Here is an 18,875-nt window from a genome sequence, read left to right as displayed (position 1 = left end):
TATAGGCAGTTTTCCCGAACACATTCAGTATCTCAAAGCTGTCCTTAACATTTTACTTATTTGTTCACCATCGTATGCTAATACCTAGAAGTGTGTCTGGCTCAAAGCAGTGGCTGAGTAGCTGTATTAGTGAAGGTTATCCAGAGACACAGAACCAATCATTTATTTATATACATATGTATGTGCACATATATATGTATACGTGTGTGTGCACATATATGTGTACATATCATAATATAAATATCATCTATAAGTATATATGACATAATATATATCATATATGTGTGTTCTATATGTCTTTTTTTATACATATATATTTACAGAAAGAGAGAGAGAGACATACACACAGACAGAGAGAGAGAAAGAGAGGGTGGGGGAAGACTGTAGGGAATAGGTTCATACAATCGTGAGGGCTGACAAGTCCAAATTCTTCAGGGCAGGCTGGCAGGCTGGGGCCCAGGGAAAAGTTAATATTGCAGTCTAGAGTCTAAAGACAATCTAAGGGCAGAATTCCTTATTCTTCAGGAAACTTCAGTCTTTTCTCTTCAAACCTTTAATTGATTGGATGAGGCCTATTCATATTATTTTGGTAACCTGCTTTACCCAAAGTCTACTAATTTAAACATTAATCACATTAAAAAACAAAAGAAAAAGACATTACAGAACCATCTAGATGAGATTTAACCAAACATCTGGTACCACAACTTCACAAGTTGACACATAAAATCAGCTCTTATGGTAACTATAAATGCTTTAGGAGTAAATGATCAGAGAGTTACCCAATGCTGGAGATATTAATGTTAAGATGAGCTGAGACTTTTTTACAATATAGTTTCAACATTTATTTTAGATTCAGGGGGTACATGTGCAGGTTTTCTACCTGGATGTATTGCATGAGGCTGAGGTTTGAGGTATGATTGATCTGGGCACCCAGATCAAGTACTGCGCATAGTACTCAATAGTGATGGGCTGAGATATTTTAAATGCCATTCAACTGTCTGACTGAATTAGATGAATTTTAAGGTTTCTCTATTTTTTGTACTTCAAGAGTCTAGGAGTGACATATATCACTAGGGAATTTTTAGAAGAGGTGAAAATAATCCTCTATAAATAAATACAAGTATACTTATTATTTATTATTGCACATAAAATCCATCATAATTTGAATATGTTTGCTTTGGCTGAATGATTTTTTAATTTTCTATTGAGTGCATGCATATGTATGTGCTATTGTAGGCAAAATAGACAATAATATCTGCCTTTTATATTATAGTAGGAGGGGGGGAGAAACACAATGAACAATAACTAGGTAAATTATGGAGAATAGCAGATGATGATAAAGTACTATGGAGAAAAGTAAAGCAGGCAAGGAAATGGGAAATGCTGGGGTGAAGGTGAGGAAGGAGAGTGATATGTTTATAGCGAGATCTGGGAAGGCTACACTAAGGATGTAAAATCTGAATACAAAGTAAAAAGGAGTACAGTAGCCAGGGTAAATTTTATGCATGTTTGGTAGCAGAAGAAGAAACATTTCGGGCAGAGGAACTGGCAAGGGCAAAGGCCCTAAGGTAAGTTCACTGTGCTTGATCAAGAATAACATGGAGTAAGCCAGACATAGAAAGATGAACTTTGCCTGTTCTGACTCATTTGTGTGAGTTAAAAATTACAACCTTTGAACTCATGGAGATAGAGGGTAGAATGATGGCTGCCAGAGACTGGGAAGGTTAGTGGCAGGTGAGGGGGAGGAATATAGTTAGATAAAATGAATAAGATCTAGTATTTGATAGCACAGCAAGGTGACTACAGTCAATAATAATTTATTGTATGTTTAAAAATAGCTAAGAGTGTAATTAGAAGGTTTGTAACACAAATGATGATAAATGCTTGAGGGGATGGATACCCCATTTACCCTGATGCATTTATTATGTATTATATGCCTGTCTCAAAATATCTCATGTACTCCATAAATATATATGCCTACTATGTACCCATAAAAATGAAAAAATTTTAAAAAAAGGATAACATGGAGGCCAGTGTGGCTGAAGAGAGGACAGTAATAGATGTCAAAGCCAGAGGAGTCGCAGGGGCTGGAGAGGTGGGCCTTACAGTACCCTATGAGAGTAAGGAGGCTTTTGATTTGCACTCAAGGAGAAATGGAAATCACTGCAGGGTCTTAGACAGAGGGGGATATGATCTGACTTAGATTTTTAAAGGACCGCTCTGTAAGTAATGTGGATAATATAGCTGGAAGCTATATATATTCTGGGCCTATCCAAGCAGCTACATAAGTTCTCAACCCCTAGTTTCTTACCAGGACCATCCTTCCATTTTATATGATGTTTTTCTGTTTGTTTTGTTTTGCTTTAAACAAGCTTCTTGAAGTATAATTGACATAAAATAAGCGGCATGTATTTAAAATGTACACATGGATAAGTTTTGACACGTGTATACACTCGTGAAACCCTCACTACATTTGATAGTGACATATCCACTACCCTCCATGGTTTTCTCATATGGTGTGTTTTTTATGTTACTAATTGCATCACCCAGTTGCTGTTTTAAAAGTAGGGTAGAGTGGGTGGTGTGTGGAATAAAGGCCGTGGCGACGTATGTGTTCTCTATTACTGGCAAAAACCTGGTCACCATTCCACATTACTGTTATGGTGGGTTTCCTTCCTCTTTTGCTTACTGAAGAAATACCTAAAAGAGTATTTATAGGGCCAATTTCAACTATTCCAAACATTTCATTGCATTTTGAAAGGTGTGGCCTACAGTTCTGAGCAGAAAGGGAGAACGACCTATGTTTCATGTGGCAAATATTGCTTGCCAAGACTGTGTGATGGACATACATCTAGCCTTTTGCAGCTATTTTGGTCCTTTTATAAGGAAAGTTAAACCTATTTGGTTTGGAATTGCCTACATTACTGACAGACAAATATAAGCCAATTAAATTGGATAAAAAAAGGTGGCAGAAGGAGGAATTTTTCTCCCCCTGCGGGATAAAGACATTCTAACTTCTGCATCATTATTCTTGGCAGTAATTTCCCCCTTGAAGTTAATTAAGAAATGTGGGTGGGTTATTTTTAACTTCCTTAATTTTACCTTTGATTATCCTCTTACTTCACCCCCTCCCATCTCTGAGAAGCAATTAATTTTCTTACTAGGTGAGGGGAAATTCCTAAATAATTTAATAACACACCTTGCCAATACTGTCCACAGTACATTGGAATTTCCTTCCACCCAGTGTGCTACCTCTCCAGGTTCCTTCTCACTTCCAGCCAGATGATGTCTTCTTTATTATCTACACCAACTCCTCAAGTATCTTATGGCTTTTGTTATTACCCAGATAGCTAAACAAGATTCATTTTCTCAAGTCCAGATCCATTCACCTATCCATATATTCATTTGTAAATGTTTTGTTCAATTATTATTTAGTGAAGCTTTACTGTATTAGTAAGTATACCATGTCAGGGAAGAGAGAATGTTAGCAATATGAATACTTTTCAAATCTATGCAGTATATATTTATCTGTTAAGGTATTCTTTGTATAACAAGTTTGAACTTGGAGAAACATAATAGGAAGGCAGTCTTGACATAGACCAAGCTACCTTTTCTTATCATGACTTAAAAATAATGTGATATGTTGATTTCTGCTTGTTTCATTCCTTGATTGGGAACTCACAAATGGGGGAAGAAGGTGGTGGGGAATGGGTGATAAAGTGGGAATGGTTAATGGGTACACACAGTTAGACAGACTGAATAAGACCTAGTATTCAATAGCACAGTAGGGCAACTCTAGTTAAAAATAAAATATTATATATTTTGGCCAGGCACGGTGGCTCATGCCTGTAATCCCAGCACTTTGGGGGGCTGAGGAGGGCAAATTACGAGGTCAGGAGATGGAGACCATTCTGGTTAACACAATGAAACCCCATCTCTACTAAAAATACAAAAAAAAAAAAAAAATTAGTTGGGCATGGTGGCGGGTGCCTGTAGTCCCAGCTACTCGGGAGGCTGAGGCAGGAGAATGGTGTGAACCCAGGAGGTGGAGCTTGCAGTGAGCAGAGATCGTGCTACGCACTCCAACCTGGGTGACAGAGCGAGACTGCGTCTCAAATAAAATAAAATAAAATAAAATAAAATGAAATATTATATATTTTAAAATAACTGAAAGAGTAAAATTAAAGTATTCCTAATACAAAAAAAAGATAAATTCTTGAGATGATGAATACCCCAATTACCCTAATTTGATCATTATACATTGTATTCCTGTATCAAAACATCATATGTACCTCATAAATATGTAAATATTATATAACTATAACATAACTATAACTATTGTACCCTCACAGTAATTAAATTTTTTTTTAAATTTAAAAATACTTACAAAAAAGAAATGAGGGAAGAAGGAAGCCATATTAGACATTAACTAAAATCTGATTTGTAAAATGGGCATAATAGTAGTGCTACTGATGGCAGCAGCAGCCTGTATAGAGAGGCTGCTGCTATGACGCTGGCTGCAGTAGGAGAGGTATGGCCATGGCTGAATGCTGCATGGAGCCAGTGGGAGTCAGTAACAGGTGGAAGAAACACCACCTTCTGAATTGGAAGGGCAGGAGCCTTGTGCTCCCTGGGTGCAGCTGCAGATGTCTAGCCATGGCTACAGACTGGAGCATCCCTGTACTCTTGGAGGCCAGAAGCAGACAGGAGCCCCCACGCTCCCAGGTGCAGGCTAAGGAGTGCCTGCTCCCCTACAGGCTCGGGAGTTCCTGCTCCTGCTCTGTGGCCACTCCCCACTCCCAGTGCCCACTCTGATCTCGGAGCAAAGTTGAGGCTGAGGCTGGGTGATGTCGCAACTCAGCTTGGATGTTCCCAAGCTCAGGGCAACACTGACACGCCAGGCCCCTGCTGCGTAGACTCCCTCCAGACTTTCAGTGCCAATGAGCATAGGAGGGAAGCTGGCTAGAGCGGGTGGTGGGGTGGGGCAGGGTGCCTGAGGGCAGCTTGGCACTGGCCTGCAGGCACCCCTGGGCAAGAACAGCCTGAGTGGCTTAAACAGTGGTAGGAGGCAGACAGCTCCTGGGTGAAAAAGGGTGGGTTCCCAGTGAAGCCCCACCTTCAAGCCCAGGAAGGCCTGAAGCCTAGGAGCAGGGCTACCAGTCCCGCAGACAGGAGGGAGAACATATGGCGCTTTTTCCCCAGCCCACCCATGGCCACCCATGGACCAATCAGCACACACTTCCTCCCTTCTGAAGCCCGCAGAAACTCCGAACTCAGCCAGACTTGAGCATACACTGGGGACGGTCAGCTGCAGAGAAGAGCTACCCACTGCAGGGTCTCCTTTTAGCTGAGAGCTAGGCAGACATCAGGATGACAAGCTGCAGTCAGGACGCCCTGCCTGTGGAGAGGAGCTATCCACTGCAGGTCTCTTCTGAGCTATTCCATCATGTAATAAAGCTCCTCTTCACCTTGCTCACCCTCCATTTGTTCATGTACCTCATTCTTCCTGGGTGCAGGACGAGAACTTGGGACCCACTGAATGGCAGGGCTAAAAGAGCTGTAACATAAATAGGGCTGAAACATGCCCCTTGCTCACCACGTTGTGGGTGACAAGAAGGAGAGTAGAGAGAAGAAGAGAAGAGCTGTGGCCTTTTGGGAAGCCCAAACTTAGGAGTTCCCTGAGCCAGGACTGTGACACCCTCTCTGGGGCTCTGTGGTTCCTGGAGTCACCAAGCTTCCAGGCACCACTATGTTCCCTGGTGCTAGCCATGGAAACCACTACTTGCCATATGTCTGGTCCAGCCATGGCCTCAAAGGGAGCCAGTGGCTGTACAGGTGCCTGGAGCTGCCTGCCCTGTTGCAGCCAGTATGCCTGGCTGTGTGTGATGGCTGGACCCCATGCTCTCTCGCTCAGGTACCCCTCACTGCTCCACTTGCCCTTGGCAGGCATGCGATCCAGGCTGGTAGCACAACCTTCCAGGCAGTGTGGGCCCAGTGGGCCCCAGCAAAACTTGGGCAAAGGCACCACTGGTCACACAGGTTTCTGGCTGGTGAAGCGACATCCCAAGATTCCATAACACTACTTTGCAGAATGCTGTGAGATTTAAATGAATTAATACATGAAAAATGCAGAGGAGCCCTAGTTTAATAGACATTAATTATTAGAATTGTTATTGTACCACATTTTCCTGCTAGTTTAACTATTTTGTTGTAGGTAGAGAATCCTTGTCAGAATTTATGGACTCCTGTTATTTCACTGCTTACAAATGATTTAGAGTGAGATGTAAATCCCAGAGTAACCCGTGCCCTTCCCTCTCACCAGCTGAAGGTATTTCAATCCTAGGAGCTGGGACCAATTTGCCATAATTTATCTAAACAATGTAACAAATTTTATGACTGGAACACTGGTGCCCATTACAGTCAACAGATTTTTTCCTAGTTCTGTGCTCTATTTTATATTCACATTAAAATATAAATATTTTTCCATCCATACATTGTGTTTAGACCATCAAATAAAATTTTCTTCCCAAAATTATCACTTCATTGAGCTACATACATTTTTCCCTTGATTTTGTTCATGCTGTTGAAGGTAATTTGCACATTATTTCATTCTGTGTTGTAAGGAGTAATGAAGTAACTGAGACCTTCTGAGAATCAATGGTAAATTAATTTGGCTCTGCCCATCTCACTGAAGGCCAGAATTGTGATGTGTCTATTAATTATCATCTAGATGCCTGAGAGCAAGTGTGAGCTTGAGAGCTTATTTGTCTTGACTTATGTTTCACCACGCTAGATTTTATATACTATACTGTGCTTTGTTCCCTTAGCAACAATAATGCTTTGTTTTTCAAAAGCAAATATCCAGTATTGCTTAAAGCCTTATCCTTTTGATAGTGTATTCTCAATATGTGAACTGATTGAAAATCTATCACTGAGCATATCCAGTTATATATATTTTTTGAATGACTGATATGTCCATAAAATATGCTACAAAGAGAAGACATAAAACATAGTCCTGAACTTGGATGTCATAAAAATAATAGTAAGAGATAGAAAAAAATAGAAATATGTTCAAGATATACATTTAGCAGAGAGTAGGAATGTATTTAGTTGTTGAGAGATATCAGGAAAGGATTCACAGATAATTCTGATATAACAGTTTTGAAGAATGAAGTTTATCAAACAGGGTAAAAAAATACCATATTTGTCTTAGTTCATTTTCTTTTTTTTTTTATTTTTTTATTTTTTTTAATTTATTTTTTTTATTTAAAAAAATTTTTTTTAATTTATTTATTATTATTATACTTTAAGTTGTAGGGTACATGTGCATAACATGCAGGTTTGTTACATATGTATACTTGTGCCATGTTGGTGTGCTGCACCCATCAACTCGTCATTTACATCAGGTATAAATCCCAATGCAAAGCCTCCCCCCTCCCCCTCCCCATGATAGGCCCCGGTGTGTGATGTTCCCCTTCCTGAGTCCAAGTGATCTCATTGTTCAGTTCCCACCTATGAGTGAGAACATGTAGTGTTTGGTTTTCTGTTCTTGTGATAGTTTGCTAAGAATGATGGTTTCCAGCTGCATCCATGTCCCTACAAAGGACACAAACTCATCCTTTTTTATGGCTGCATAGTATTCCATGGTGTATATGTGCCACATTTTCTTAATCCAATCTGTCACTGATGGACATTTGGGTTGATTCCAAGTCTTTGCTATTGTGAATAGTGCCGCAATAAACATACGTGTGCATGTGTCTTTATAGCAGCATAATTTATAATCCTTTGGGTATATACCCAGTAATGGGATGGCTGGGTCATATGGTACATCTAGTTCTAGATCCTTGAGGAATCGCCATACTGTTTTCCATAATGGTTGAACTAGTTTACAATCCCACCAACAGTGTAAAAGTGTTCCTATTTCTCCACATCGTCTCCAGCACCTGCTGTTTCCTGACTTTTGAATGATTGCCATTCTAACTGGTGTGAGATGGTATCTCATTGTGGTTTTGATTTGCATTTCTCTGATGGCCAGTGATGATGAGCATTTTTTTTTCATGTGTCTGTTGGCTGTATGAATGTCTTCTTTTGAGAAATGTCTGTTCATATCCTTTGCCCACTTTTTGATGGGGTTGTTTGTTTTTTTCTTGTAAATTTGTTTGAGTTCTTTGTAGGTTCTGGATATTAGCCCTTTGTCAGATGAGTAGATTGCAAAAATGTTCTCCCATTCTGTAGGTTGCCTGTTCACTCTGATGGTAGTTTCTTTTGCTGTGCAGAAGCTCTTTAGTTTAATTAGATCCCATTTGTCAATTTTGGCTTTTGCTGCTGTTGCTTTTGGTGTTTTAGACATGAAGTCTTTGCCCATGCCTATGTCCTGAATGGTACTACGTACGTTTTCCTCTAGGGTTTTTATGGTATTAGGTCTAACATTTAAGTCTCTAATCCATCTTGAATTAATTTTCGTATAAGGAGTAAGGAAAGGATCCAGTTTCAGCTTTCTACTTATGGCTAGCCAATTTTCCCAGCACCATTTATTAAATAGGGAATCCTTTCCCCATTTCTTGTTTCTCTCAGGTTTGTCAAAGATCAGATGGCTGTAGATGTGTGGTATTATTTCTGAGGACTCTGTTCTGTTCCATTGGTCTATATCTCTGTTTTGGTACCAGTACCATGCTGTTTTGGTTACTGTAGCCTTGTAGTATAGTTTGAAGTCAGGTAGCGTGATGCCTCCAGCTTTGTTCTTTTGACTTAGGATTGTCTTGGAGATGCGGGCTCTTTTTTGGTTCCATATGAACTTTAAAGCAGTTTTTTCCAATTCTGTGAAGAAACTCATTGGTAGCTTGATGGGGATGGCATTGAATCTATAAATTACCTTGGGCAGTATGGCCATTTTCACGATATTAATTCTTCCTATCCATGAGCATGGTATGTTCTTCCATTTGTTTGTGTCCTCTTTTATTTCACTGAGCAGTGGTTTGTAGTTCTCCTTGAAGAGGTCCTTTACATCCCTTGTAAGTTGGATTCCTAGGTATTTTATTCTCTTTGAAGCAATTGTGAATGGAAGTTCATTCCTGATTTGGCTCTCTGTTTGTCTGTTACTGGTGTATAAGAATGCTTGTGATTTTTGCACATTAATTTTGTATCCCGAGACTTTGCTGAAGTTGCTTATCAGCTTAAGGAGATTTTGGGCTGAGACAATGGGGTTTTCTAAATATACAATCATGTCATCTGCAAAGAGGGACAATTTGATTTCTTCTTTTCCTAACTGAATACCCTTGATTTCTTTCTCTTGCCTAATTGCCCTAGCCAGAACTTCCAACACTATGTTGAATAGGAGTGGTGAGAGAGGGCATCCCTGTCTTGTGCCAGTTTTCAAAGGGAATTTTTCCAGTTTTTGCCCATTCAGTATGATATTGGCTGTGGGTTTGTCATAAATAGCTCTTATTATTTTGAGGTACGTTCCATCAATACCGAATTTATTGAGCGTTTTTAGCATGAAGGGCTGTTGAATTTTGTCAAAAGCCTTTTCTGCATCTATTGAGATAATCATGTGGTTCTTGTCTTTGGTTCTGTTTATATGCTGGATTATGTTTATTGATTTGCGAATGTTGAACCAACCTTGCATCCCAGGGATGAAGCCCACTTGATCATGGTGGATAAGCTTTTTGATGTGTTGCTGAATCCGGTTTGCCAGTATTTTATTGAGGATTTTTTGCATCGATGTTCATCAGGGATATTGGTCTAAAATTCTCTTTTTTTGTTGTGTCTCTGCCAGGCTTTGGTATCAGGATGATGTTGGCCTCATAAAATGAGTTAGGGAGGATTCCCTCTTTTTCTATTGATTGGAATAGTTTCAGAAGGAATGGTACCAACTCCTCCTTGTACCTCTGGTAGAATTCAGCTGTGAATCCATCTGGTCCTGGGCTTTTTTTGGTTGGTAGGCTATTAATTATTGCCTCAATTTCAGAGCCTGCTATTGGTCTATTCAGGGATTCAACTTCTTCCTGGTTTAGTCTTAGGAGAGTGTAAGTGTCCAGGAAATTATCCATTTCTTCTAGATTTTCCAGTTTCTTTGCGTAGAGGTGTTTATAGTATTCTCTGATGGTAGTTTGTATTTCTGTGGGGTCAGTGGTGATATCCCCTTTATCATTTTTAATTGCGTCGATTTGATTCTTCTCTCTTTTCTTCTTTATTAGTCTTGCTAGTGGTCTGTCAATTTTGTTGATCTTTTCAAAAAACCAACTCCTGGATTCATTGATTTTTTGGAGGGTTTTTTGTATCTCCATCTCCTTCAGTTCTGCTCTGATCTTAGTTATTTCTTGCCTTCTGCTAGCTTTTGAATGTGTTTGCTCTTGCTTCTCTAGTTCTTTTAATTGAGATGTTAGGGTGTCAATTTTAGATCTTTCCTGCTTTCTCTTGTGGGCATTTAGTGGTATAAATTTCCCTCTACACACTGCTTTAAATGTGTCCCAGAGATTCTGGTATGTTGTATCTTTGTTCTCATTGGTTTCAAAGAACATCTTTATTTCTGCCTTCATTTCATTATGTACCCAGTAGTCATTCAGGAGCAGGTTGTTCAGTTTCCATGTAGTTGAGCGGTTTTGATTGAGTTTCTTAGTCCTGAGTTCTAGTTTGATTGCACTGTGGTCTGAGAGACAGTTTGTTATAATTTCTGTTCTTGTACATTTGCTGAGGAGTGCTTTACTTCCAATTACGTGGTCAATTTTGGAGTAAGTACAAAGTGGTGCTGAGAAGAATGTATATTCTGTTGATTTGGGGTGGAGAGTTCTATAGATGTCTATTAGGTCTGCTTGCTGCAGAGATGAGTTCAATTCCTGGATATCCTTGTTAACTTTCTGTCTCGTTGATCTGTCTAATGTTGACAGTGGAGTGTTGAAGTCTCCCATTATTATTGTATGGGAGTCTAAGTCTCTTTGTAAGTCTCTACTTAGTTCATTTTCTGCTGCTATAACAGAATACCACAGACTAGGTAACTTATATATATATACACACACACACACACACACATATATATATGTATATGTATGTGTGTGTGTGTGTGTGTGTGTGTGTATATATATATATATATATATAAAAAATTAGTTTATTTGGCTCATGATTCTGGAGGCTGGGAAGTTCAAGAGCATAGGACCAACAGCAGCTCAGCATTTGGTGAAGGCCTTCTTGCTGCTTCATAACATTGTGGAAGGGCAACAGAGTGCACATAAGACGAACAAGAGAGGAAAAGGGGGCAGAACTCCTGCAATAACTAACTCACTTTTTTTGATAACGGCATTAATCCATTCATGAGGGTGGCATCCCATAATCTAATCACCTCTTTAAGGTCCTGCTTCTCAACACTGTTACATGGCAATTAAATTTCAACATGAGTTTTGGCAGGACATTGAAACCATAGAAATATTCAAAAGTATTAAATTATGCAATAATATTCTGTTTATGAAAATTAAAGACTTTTCACACATTTATAAAAACTTTCTCACCATAAATACATATATGTATATTTAAAATATAAACCTTGAAATATAAATATTTTCCATCTACCTTGTACTGGTTAACTTGCTGAATAAAATATTACCCCAAAACTCAGTGACTTAAAACAATAGCCTTTTATTATTGCTTATGTTTCTACAAGTCCACCAGAGGTCTGCCGACAACTAATCTAGGTGGACTCTGAGGGCAGCTCTGCTCCATGTGTCTCTTATTCTCCTCCTGTGACTAGTGGGTTGCTTGAGCAGGTTCTTCTCATGGTGATGGCAGATGTGTAGCTGGAAACACTGGAGGCTTCTTAAGACCTAGGCTGAGAACTGGTATACTGTCATTTCCATCATCTTTCACTGTCCCAAGCAAGTTACATGGTCAAGTATCAAGTCAAGGGGCAGGGAAGTATATTCCATCCATTATGAGGCCATGGCAAAGATGTATATGGTGGCACAGGTGAAAAATCAAGGCTATTAACAGAATTTACTTCATACCTGCAGCAAGAATCTGCAGTGGCTTACAACAAAAGGTATAGAGAGGGTCTATTACTAAAAAGTTGGTCTAAAATTTACCATTTACAGTACCACACCAGGTCAAAGGAAACTGTTGTCATCAGGCCTGGTTATGACTTGTGAGATTCCTGATAGTCAAGGCAAAAGGGAAAGGAAAGTAAGATATCTGAGAAAAGGAAGAGTAGCAATTTGTGATGAAAATTAAATACACACATATATATTTAACCCAGCAATATATTTACTGTAGATGTATATATTCACATACATTTCACATAGTTAGAAAATGGACTGTTAGCATATTACAGGATAAATTCTTAATCTAATAATCTCATACACACCCATCATTCATGCTCTCTCTTTCAAATATTGTTCTTACTTTTTACAAAAAAAAAAAAAAATTGAGATCTGAGACTTTTTCTCCTTTTACTCAGAGTTATCTCTGTTTGTAGGGTCATTTAATTATAAAGAACAGACCATCCCTTTTACCTCTGAAGAGTGCCCTGTTTTTCAGCCAAGAGAGACCAGACAAAGATAACCAGGCAGATTTTTTTTTCACCCCTAGTGTCTGACTGGATGACAAAGAAGTCTGGTACTTTAGCCAAGTTGTCTACCAACATTTCCTATTCTTCCCTTGCTATTAGTTGCCTGGTCACAAGAAGAAAAGCAAAACAAAACAGTCTTCATCAACTTATGGACATCTTACTTTCCCACTTAATAAATATTTGGGTCTATCTGTTGCCTCACATCCCGTGTGAGCTGGTATAAGAACCAGTCTGACTATTTTGTATAGAAACAAACACTTAGATATGTGCCTTTGGGCAAATATCTGCAACACTGGTAATACCTTGCATATGTATACTTTTTTCACTTTCTCAGACAAGTGGCAACATGGTAAGATTGAAAGGTTTGGGTCTGTAACAGCCTCCAGTGTTATCCTATTTACTTACTCTGTGTGAAACAGAAACATCAGTTAATATATTAGAATATATTAGAATCTCAGTTTTTTCACTGGTAAAAGTGACGACAATTATATCTACTTTTAAGTATGGTTGAAAGGATTAACACTGAGAGAGAGCATGTGTGTTTGGCAGGGTGGTAGCACATATTAAGTATTATTCAACAAATGTTAGACTCCTTTCCTGTACGAAGTCAGGACGACTATCCTTATTCATTAATGAAACACAAGCTAAGAACTTGTGACATATCAAAAAGAGTAAATGAAACAAAGAAGAAAACTGAACTATAAAATTAGAAGTAAGTTTCCAGGGGTCACAAAAGAGAAAGACCTTAAGACTAGAAACCGTATTTCCTGGTTCTCAATCCATTGTCTATTCTATTGCTATACTTTGGATTCATTCATTCATTCATTCATTCACTCATCCATTTCTCCATTAATCATTTGCACTCATTCTATTCAAGGGCTTCTTATATAGCTGTATATGTTGTACATGTCATAACAGCTGTGTGACCTGGCCTCTTCCAAATTTCATAAACCACAGCCTTCCAATGCTTACTATAGCATTGTTCTTATTCTAGCTACCCTGTGCATTTTTCAGTTTGTTTGTATTGAAATTGTGTACCATATCATTAGTCTTAGTAATAAGTTCAAATGAAGAGTGACAAGTGAGACTTTGTATCTTCCCTCTCATCCAGGTATTCTCACTTTGCCTCCTCAGAAGTTCATTTAAATAAAAGTAATCAATGTATCCATGTTGGCACTTGGGGATAGCCCAGCTTGAAAAACTTCTATAAAATGTGTCCCTTGTGCTACAGTTAGCTAAAGCATCATTAAACAGAGGAACAAATTCTATGCAGCAGGTTTGTGATAATAGCATTGAGTTCCTTCTCATTGAGGAGGAAGGCCTTAGCCAGGGACAATTTCAATTTTGGTCTGGTCTCAACTGCTCATTCTTCCAAATTATTAAGATTAGCTTCTGAGTCTTTCCCCCATTATGGACCTAAAACAGCTTTGCTCTGGGATACTGATTATTTGCAATGGGAGGTCTCTATACTATTTTTATGAAACTGTGTTTTTCACGGTTTACTTCAAATATTGAGGTATATTAGTCTGTTCTTACCCTGCTATAAATAAATACCTGAGAGTGGGTGATTTATAAAGAAAAGAGGTTTAGGGCTGGGCGCAGTGGCTCACGCCTGTAATCCCAGCACTTTGGGAGGCCGAGGTGGGCAGATCACGAGGTCAGGAGATCGAGACCATTCTGGCTAACACAGTGAAACCCCGTCTCTAATAAAAATACAAAAAAAAATTAGCCGGGCGTGATGGCAGGTGCCTGTAGTCCCAGCTACTCAGGAGGCTGAGGCGGGAGAATGGCGTGAACCCAGGAGGCAGAGCTTGCAATAAGCTGAGATAGTACCACTGCATTCCAGCCTGGGCGACAGAGTGAAACTCCATCAAAAAAAAAAAAAAAAAGAAAAAAAAAAAAGAGGTTTAATTGGCTCGTGGTTCTGCGTACTGCACAGAAAGCATGTTGTTGGCTTCTGCTGGGCTTCGGGGGAGTCTCAGGAAACTTACAATTATGGTGGAAGGCGGATTGGGAGTGAGCACCTCATATGGCCAGAGCAGGAAGAAGTGGAGGGAGATGCCACATACTTTTAGGCAACCAGACTCATGAGAACTCACTACCACAAGAACAGCACCAAGGGGAAAATCCCCCCCCCTATGATCCAATCACCTCCTACTAGGCCTCATCTCCAACACTGGGGTTTATAATTCAACATGAGATTTGGGCAGAGAGACAGACCTAAACCATATCATGAGGATTCTTTAAAGAATTGATAAGGAAGTTTTGCTTGGTCTCCAGATACTAATAAATGACAGGTAAAAAGTTACTAAATAGCAAGTCTTGATTTTTATTTCTGCTTATAGGACCCAACAGATTTTTGGTGGTCTGTGTACTCAGGCCAGCTGCCTCTTTATTTTTCATTTAAAGCTTAGTATGTATCTTTTTGTCTGTCTTTTAAAAATACATATGTTATTTCTTCCATTGTATGGCAGGAGGAAATATTTTAAAAGGCCTTGAGTTAGGAAGGGTAAATTTCTGGATGGAGTCCAAGATTACAGCAGCCTCCTCCACTGGGGAGAAACCTAGACAACATTAAATTTCCCATGTAGCATCATTAAACATTCTCTTTGTTGCCCTAGTTTATGATTTTATTGTTTAACCAGTTCACACTGACAGTCTTGTGGGCTACAGTTCTGTTTGACTGTCGAGTACATACTATTTCCATTATATTACATTCCAATATGTTCTAAAGGAACATGATATATGTGTGCATGGAGGAAACGTAAGTGACACCAAGTGGGCAACTATATTTCTCCTTGAATCTGACTTAATTTTAAGGATTGACTTTTTCCCCTCCTGGTAGCAAATTGTCATTAATTGTTCACCTTCACTTTGATATCCTATATTTTGTACCTCTTCAAATTTTACAAGATTTTAAAACCCTGGTTCCTCCATTCCAGCTAATGGGAACTATTTTGCTTTTTTGCTATTTTGAAATTTCACAGGCTTTGAAGTTGATGTATTTTTATATTACTTTGTTCAGAAAAGTAGCTAACACCATTTAATAACTACCGTACACTTGGCTAGCTTCTTGCTTGCTTCTTTGTTTCAGAGGAATCAATAGTTTCTTTTCATTAAATTGTTAATAAGCATACAGATTAATAATGACTTTCTTGAGGGCAGAAATTAGGACTTTCATTTTATTGAATCCTCAGGATATAACCCAAAAACTGGCCACAGAGTTAATGTTTTATAAACATATGTTGCTTATTCTCATCTTAAGTAGAAAAAAACCCATCAAATAATAGACATAAAGCATAAAAATTAATGAAAGTGTAAAAACTACACAGGTGAGTGATATGGTCAGGCTTTGTTTCCCCACCCAAATCTCATCTTGAATTGTAATTCCCATAATCCCCATGTGTCAAGGGAGAGACCGGGCGGAGGTAACTGAATCATGGGAGTGGTTTCCCCAACTGAATCATGGGAGTGGTTTCCCCAGTGCTGTTCTTGTTGATAGTGAGTTCCCAAGAGATCTTTTACACTTCTCTCTGCACTTCTCCTTCCTGCCATCTTGTGAAGAAGGTGCCTTACTTCCCCTTTGCCTTCTGTCATGATTGTAAGTCTCCTGAGGACTCCTCGGCCATGTGGAACTGTGAGTCAATTAAACCTCTTTATAAATTACCCAGTCTCAGGCAGTTTTTTATAACAGTATGAAAATGGACTAATACAGTGGGTAAGAACATGGATTTTAGAGCCACACAGCTCCAAGTCCAAATCCTGGATATGCTACTGGATAATGATGTAATCTGGATAAGTTAATGATTTCTCTGTCTTTGTGTCCTTATCTGTAAAATGCAGATAATATCTGTCTTATAAAATTTTAATGAAAACTGAATAAGATAGTGCATGTAAGCACAATAATTAGCTCATAGTTAACACTCAATAAATAGTATATATCATGTTAATTATTAGCAGTAATATCAATATTAGTATTAATAGTATTAATATCAATATTGAAATAGTGATCCTTTTTGGTATCAGATCCTAATTCTGACATTTACTAGGGTTTTTCTCCAAGTTTTATTGAGTTATGATTTACAAATTTAAATATATGTGTATTTAAGATGTACAACACAGCGTTTTGATATAACTATACTTTGTGTAATGATTTCCACAATCAAGTTAATTAACATATGTAATCTCATATAATTATTATACTATTTTCTTTTTTTGTGGTAAGAACACTTAAGATCTACTTTCTTAGCAAATTTCAAGTACGTAATGCGTGATTATTAACAATAATCACCATGCTGTACAATAGATCTTCAAGCTTATTATTTGTAAGCTGAAAGCTATTTGTTCTGTGGCCTGTGTCAGGTAAGGTCTTTTGAGAAGCTAATGCCAAGACAGGATTAGATGTGCAAGAGGCTTGTTGTGGAAAGTGGTTATAAAGGACAAAGATGGATGGAAGAAGAGAAGGCAGGTGATGCCATTCTGGCACCTGTGAAAGGGGAGTGGGAAGGAAGGAGGCTGTTGTAGGAGCTGCAGTTCTGAGTACTGTCCTAAGAAATTCCTAGCTAGGCCAATGCAGGGTCTCAGAGCAGATTTATAGGATTCCTGCATTGAGCAGGAGTGGACTAACTATGGAGCCACTGCTGTATTCTGTCATGTCCTGGAGGCATGGCCTTAGCATGAGTGCCAAGATCTGAAGATGCAGCCACATTTTCACCTATGCTGCCAGCAGCAGCTTTTCCTGAATGGAGATCTGAGTAGTGCACCTTCATGCCCACCCCTTGGTCTTAAGGTCTATTTTTCCACTTGTTAGAGTCTCTGTTTGTCATCAGTGGCATAAGCAATGCACACACTCCATTGAGGTACTGTACGATTTCACTTGGGTGATTTACCTGAAGTACCTGGAACATAGTCAAGTGTTCAGAAAATGTTCATTCCTTTCCTTTTCCCTCAGTTTTCCCTTCTATTTTTAACTTCCCATCCCATAAAGGTAGATACCCAATCTTTTCTGAATACTTTTAGTGTCAAGATTCCAGCAAATAGCTCAACATGGAAAAATCCTCACTTTTGTCTCATCTTGTAATCTTGGGTAAGATGTACTGACTGAAGTTGAATTACCCAGTTAATGGCTTTGGCCCTCTTGTTCCTTTATCTATGCAGACAGCCTTGGAAAGAGAAAAAAAAAAAAACCAGAAAAATGAAAAGTAATTCATTTTTGGCATTAGATTTTTTTCTTGAGGGAATAAAACTTGTGTCTTAGTGAGATTAAATCATTTATGGAAACACTATGTCTTGAATGCTTTGTCCTATTCAAGTCGTGGGGGCACATTCACAAAATAGAACTGTTTAGATCAGAGAAGATGAGTTAAGTGGGGAAGACTGGTATCTTGATCATATCAGGGTTCTCTGACACAAACCCTTCTGAATTCCAGCCAAATAATAGAGCACATAAAACTAGGGCAGAGGTTGAAATAATTACATATTACACAGAAAAATGGAAAAATATAAAATGTAATTAATGGGATTAGAATTCTACAAAATATTACATAAGCTATGGCAAGCAGATGATATATAAATACACATAGTTTTTAAATGATTCTTTCTATACACATTCTTTTAAAGTTGCTCTTGGGAGAAGCACACACTTTGCTTTTTGCTTCTGCCTTGACTGTAACACATCACAAAAGTGTTGTTAGTTTCAAAACACTTTCATGGAGAAGCTTTCCCAGCTCCAAACACAATCAGTTTAAATTCATTATTTTCCAGATTGCATAATATTGTGTGGTTGTCTTTGGGTGCCTTAACATATAAGCAATATTTTAAAATATATATTATTCTCTGCAGAAAATTTCTCAATAAAGCACCTTTGATTCCATGGTTGGCTTAACAAGGTTAATCCTGCCTGTATCTGTTCATTTTGGATATTTGAATTGAATTTTGTTGAGATTCTTTCTATGAGAGGGAAGAGAGAGAACACTCAGGTTTTTGTGATGGCATTTGAAGCTCTTCATGATCAGATTTCCTACTAAAGAACTTCAAGAATTCCTCACTGCTTGTAGGAAAAAAAGGCAGATCATTTGGCCTAGATGTCATTTCTAAATAATTGCATATTTAAAGTTACTAAAAATACAAAGAATAATAAAATGAGCACCCATATATCCAAAACCCAGCCTTGTCAAATCTGAACATTTTGCTATTTCAGATTTTTGCTATGATTGAATAATTTTTATTCTAAAATGAGTCTGAAAATTAGAGCTAGAGTTGTAGGCTCCTGCGATATCCTTCATCTCATCCAATTCCCACTCTTCCAAGAAGTAACCAATGT

The 18,875-nt window shown here is 38.5% G+C and overlaps 1 long non-coding RNA gene across 1 annotated transcript; it reads right to left on the bottom strand.

Annotated features, from left to right (window-relative positions):
* Positions 1 to 11,612: 11,612 nt before the first annotated feature.
* Positions 11,613 to 17,715, bottom strand: LOC114678241 (uncharacterized). Its single transcript, XR_003729540.2, has 2 exons — positions 17,669 to 17,715; positions 11,613 to 12,139 (listed from the first exon to the last, which is right to left on the bottom strand). It is a non-coding gene; the product is annotated as an uncharacterized LOC114678241 (long non-coding RNA).
* Between the last annotated feature and the right edge of the window lie 1,160 nt (positions 17,716 to 18,875).

Source organism: Macaca mulatta, chromosome 1, assembly GCF_049350105.2.
Source record: "Macaca mulatta isolate MMU2019108-1 chromosome 1, T2T-MMU8v2.0, whole genome shotgun sequence".
In the NCBI taxonomy this organism is placed as follows: Eukaryota; Metazoa; Chordata; class Mammalia; order Primates; family Cercopithecidae; genus Macaca; species Macaca mulatta.
This window is presented reverse-complemented; position numbering and strand designations above follow the sequence as displayed.